At 53.1% G+C, this 5000-nt stretch overlaps 1 non-coding gene across 1 annotated transcript in view; it reads left to right on the forward strand.

Annotated features, from left to right (window-relative positions):
• The first annotated feature begins 4910 nt into the window (after positions 1-4910).
• Positions 4911-5000, forward strand: part of LOC142916189 (5.8S ribosomal RNA) — a 157-nt gene continuing 67 nt past the window's right edge. Inside the window, exon 1 of the ribosomal RNA XR_012936229.1 lies at positions 4911-5000. This exon is cut by the window's right edge and continues 67 nt beyond it. This is a non-coding gene — a ribosomal RNA (5.8S ribosomal RNA).

The following is a 5000-nucleotide window of genomic DNA, read 5'->3' on the forward strand; positions in this document are numbered from 1 at the left end:
GCTACACCAGGTCACCAGGTTGTCAGCTTCCCACCTATAGTCAGACTCATCCCCACCAGAGATCAGCCCAATGAGGGTGGTGTCGTCCGACAAACTTCAAGAGTTTGACGGACAGGTGATTGGAGGCGCAGCTGTTGGTATACAGGGAGAAGAGCAGTGGGCAAAGGACGCAGCCCTGAGGAGTTCCCGTGCTGATGGACCTGGAGTCAGAGACTTCTGTTCCCGGCTTAACGCACTGCTTCCTGTCAGAGAGGAAGTCTGTGATCCACCTGCAGGTGGAGTAGGGCACGTTCAGCTGGAAGAGCTTGTCCTGAAGCAGGGCAGGGATGATGGTGTTGAAGGCAGAGCTGAAGTCCACAAACAGGATCCTGGCGTAGGATGCTGGGGCGTCCACATGCTGTAGGGTGAAGTGGAGGGCCATGTTAACTGCGTCGTCCACAGACCTGTTGGCTCTGTAGGCAAACTGAAGGGGGTCCAGGAGAGGGTCTGTGATGGCTTTGAGGTGTGCCAGGAGCAGGCGCTCAAAAGACTTCATTACCACAGATGTAAGGGCGACCGGTCTGTAATCATTTAGTCCTGTTGGCCTTAGCTTTTTGGGCACAGCGATGATGGTGGAGGACTTGAGACAGGCTGGTACATGGCATGTCTCCAGGGAGGTGTTAAAGATGTTGGTGAACACCGGAGACAGCTGGTCAGCGCAGTGCCTGAGGGTGGCTGGAGAGACAGAGTCCGGCCCGGCTGCTTTGCGTGGATTCTGCCTCTTGAAAAGCCCATTAACTTCTCCCTCCTGAAAGGAGAGAGTCGTTTCTGTAGTATGGGTGGGGGATGGGGCCTCTTGGGTGGGAAGGGGTGGTTCAGGACAGTCCAATTGTCTTTCAAATCTACGGTAGAACTCGTTCAGGTCGTTGGCTAGGCGGGAGTCGTTAGTGGTGTGGGGCGCTCTGGGTTTGTAGTTGGTGATGTGCCTGAGCCCTTTGGCAGACAGAAGCAGCGTCGTTAGTAGAGAACTGGTGTTTTAGTGTCTCTGAGTACAGTCGTTTAGCCTCTCTCACCGCTTTGCTAAACCTGTTCTTCGACTCCTTGAATCTGTCTCTATCCCCACTCCTAAACGCTTCCTCCTTCTCCAACCTCAACCTTTTGAGCTTTGCTGAGAACCAGGGCTTGTTGTTGTTAAAGTTCACCCTGGTACGTGTTGGGATACAGCAGTCCTCACAGAAGCTGATGTACACAGCCTCTGTGAGTTCATCCAGACTATTGGTAGCAGTCGTGAACATATCCCAGTCAGTACAGTCTAAGCACGCCCGCAAATCTTCCACAGCCTCACTGGTCCACTGTTTAGATGTCCTCACAGCAGGTTTACAGAGTTTTAGTTGCTGCCTGTATGCACGAATCAGGTGGACCAAGGGAGTTCTGTGCGAGCCGAACAGCCCCGTGACCCACAAGAGAAACATCCCCGCCAAATTCGAGCGTTTGACGGGGTCTATCCGTGAAAAAATATTCACGTTTTTGAGTGCACATGCATTTCTGCTGCAAATGCCTCTGGAAGTTTCATGCCGTTCGTATGCCAATTGTGGCAACACGAAAATGACCCGTTTTCCCATTCCGAGGGATTTCTGTGCGACCCTAACAGCCCCGTGAGCCACAAGAGACACATCCCCGCCAATTTCTAGCGTTTCACGGGGTCTATCCGTGAAAAATATAGACGTTTTTGAGTGCACATGCATTTCTGCTGCAGATGCCTCTGGAAGTTTCATGCCGTTCGTACGCAATGTGGCAACACGAAAATGACCCCTTTTCCCATTCCGAGGGATTTCTGTGCGACCCTAACTAACAGCGCCCGTGAGCCACAAGAGAGACATCCCCGCCAATTTATAACGTTTCACGGGGTCTATCCGTGAAAAATATAGACGTTTTTGAGTGCACATGCATTCCTGCTGCAAATGCCTCTGGAAGTTTCATGCCGTTCCTATGCAATGTGGCCACACAAAAATGACCCGTTTTCCCATTCCGAGGCATTTCTGTGCGACCCTAACAGCCCCGTGAGCCACAAGAGAGACATCCCCGCCAACTTCTAGCGTTTGACGGGGTCTATGCGTGAAAAATATTAAAATTTTTGAGTGCACGTGCCTTTCTGCTGCAAATGCCTCTGGAAGTTTCATGGCGTTCCTATGCAATGTGGCAACACGAAAATGACCCCTTTTCCCATTCCGAGGGAGTTCTGTGCCACCCTAACAGCCCCGTGAGCCACAAGAGACACATCCCCGCCAATTTCTAGCGTTTCACGGGGTCTATCCGTGAAACATATAGAAGTTTTTGAGTGCACATGCATTCCTGCTGCAAATGCCTCTGGAAGTTTCATGCGGTTCGTACGCAATGTGGCAACACGAAAATGACCCGTTTTCCCATTCCCAGGGATTTCTGTGCGACCCGAACAGCCCCGTGAGCCACAAGAGACACATCCCCGCCAATTTCTAGCGTTTCACGGGGTCTATCCGTGAAAAATATCAATTTTTTTTGACTGCACATGCATTTCTGCTGCAAATGCCTCTGGAAGTTGCATGCGGTTCGCATGCAATGTGGCGACACGAAAATGACCCGTTTTCCCATTCCGAGGGATTTCTGTGCCACCCTAACAGCCCCGTGAGCCACAAGAGAGACATCCCCGCCAATTTCTAGCGTATCACGGGGTCTATCCGTGAGAAATATTCACTTTTTTGAGTGCACATGCATTCCTGCTGCAAATGCCTCTGGAAGTTTCATGCGGTTCGTATGCAATGTGGCGACACGAAAATGACCCGTTTTCCCATTCCGAGGGATTTCTGTGCCACCCTAACAGCCCCGTGAGCCACAAGAGAGACATCCCCGCCCACTTCTAGCGTTTCACGGGGTCTCTCCGTGAAAAATATCACATTTTTTGAGTGCACATGCATTCCTGCTGCAAATGCCTCTGGAAGTTTCATGCGGTTCGCATGCAATGTGGCGACACGAAAATGACCCGTTTTTTCCCATTCCGAGGGATTTCTGTGCCACCCTAACAGCCCCGTGAGCCACAAGAGACACATCCCCGCCAATTTCTAGCGTTTCACGGGGTCTATCCGAGAAAAATATTCAATTTTTTGACTGCACATGCATTTCTGCTGCAAATGCCTCTGGAAGTTTCATGCGGTTCGCATGCAATGTGGCGACACGAAAATGACCCGTTTTCCCATTCCGAGGGATTTCTGTGCCACCCTAACAGCCCCGTGAGCCACAAGAGAGACATCGCCGCCAATTTCTAGCGTTTCACGGGGTCTATCCGTGAAAAATATTCACTTTTTTGACTGCACATGCATTCCTGCTGCAAATGCCTCTGGAAGTTTCATGCCGTTCGCATGCAATGTGGCAACACGAAAATGACCCGTTTTCCCATTCCGAGGGATTTCTGTGCCACCCTAACAGCCCCGTGAGCCACAAGAGACACATCCCCGCCAATTTCTAGCGTTTCACGGGGTCTATCCGTAAAAATGTAGCACGCACCAAAACGAGAAAAGATTTCCATCGCACCTGCACTATTGTATGGACAATGGTAACCTCATGTGAGGACGAAGTGGTGTGCCGGCGGCAGGTTGTTTCCCACGATTTCCGTGAATGAGCGAGCATCTCGAGCTGTGTTACTCCGCCCGAGGAGCCTCTTCTCCTCCAGAGTGCGTTGGGAAGGCTGTCCCTTGGGTTGTAGCTGCAGGGTTTGCTTGCGCTGTTTCGGTATTGTGCCCTAGGAAGGGCTGCCAACTGCGCGTGAGAGTTAGGGTTGGTTTCAATTGCTTTTGCCGGTCCACAGAGTAGCGAGCATTGAAAGGCCGCTCTAGAGGTGTGCAGGCATGTGTGGTCCCCGCCCCTGCTCCTCCCCACCCCGACGTTGGGTGTGCGTGGTGCTTTACCGCTGCCTCAAATTGGCTGGCCTTGTGTGAAGCCCTGTGTTTTGTGAGCCTTCAGCGCCGTCGTCAGGTGTCCCCCGGAGTATACAGGACAAATTAAGGCCCTCCTTGTGGGGGTGTTTGTGTTCTGTGAAGTCCGTGCCCAAAGGGTGTGTGTTTTACATGGTCTGCGTGGGGGTCCTGTCCGTCCGATTTTGGACGCGTGTGGGGACTCTCCTCTGCCTTGGGTGCATTCTTGCCTCAGGAGAGAGACTCCTGCCTGCCCTTGGGGAGGCTAGGGGCCCGCAAACGCTGCGTGTGAGCCGGGCGAGCCTTTGAGCTGGGCGCCTGGTCACCGTGGTGTGCTTTTGGCGAGTTGAAAGCCGCCAGCTACCTGGTTGATCCTGCCAGTAGCATATGCTTGTCTCAAAGATTAAGCCATGCATGTCTGCGTGCAAACGGATGTTACAGTGAAACTGCGAATGGCTCATTAAATCAGTTATGGTTCCTTTGATCGCTCGACCGTTGCTTGGATAACTGTGGTAATTCTAGAGCTAATACATGCTGACGAGCGCTGACCTCCGGGGATGCGTGCACTTATTAGACCAAAACCAATCCGGGCTTGCCCGGACGCTTTGGTGACTCTGGATAACCACTTGGGCAGATCGCACGGCCCTGGTGCTGGCGACGTATCTTTCGAATGTCTGCCCTATCAACTTACGATGGCAGGCTCCGTGCCTACCATGGTGACCACGGGTAACGGGGAATCAGGGTTCGATTCCGGAGAGGGAGCCTGAGAAACGGCTACCACATCCAAGGAAGGCAGCAGGCGCGCAAATTACCCACTCCCTTGACGCGAGTGCCGCCGGTTGCCTGCAGCGCAGGCCCGAGGCCTCGCCGGCGTAGGCGGCCTGCCTGGTACCAGTCCCTGCGTGCGGTGAGGTGGCCGGGGCACGATGGCTGTGGCTGGCCGTGTGTGTGTGTGGGAGGAGAAAGGGGGTATAGCGAGCCAACGACGACTCTTGGCGGTGGATCACTCGGCTCGTGCGTCGATGAAGAACGCAGCCAGCTGCGAGAAGTAATGTGAATTGCAGGACACATTGATCA

The sequence above is a fragment of the Petromyzon marinus genome, unplaced genomic scaffold (genome assembly GCF_048934315.1).
Source record: "Petromyzon marinus isolate PM22_M1 ecotype Great Lakes invasive population unplaced genomic scaffold, UKy_Petmar_22M1.pri1.0 PM_G_Scaffold_38, whole genome shotgun sequence".
NCBI classification, from domain to species: Eukaryota; Metazoa; Chordata; class Hyperoartia; order Petromyzontiformes; family Petromyzontidae; genus Petromyzon; species Petromyzon marinus.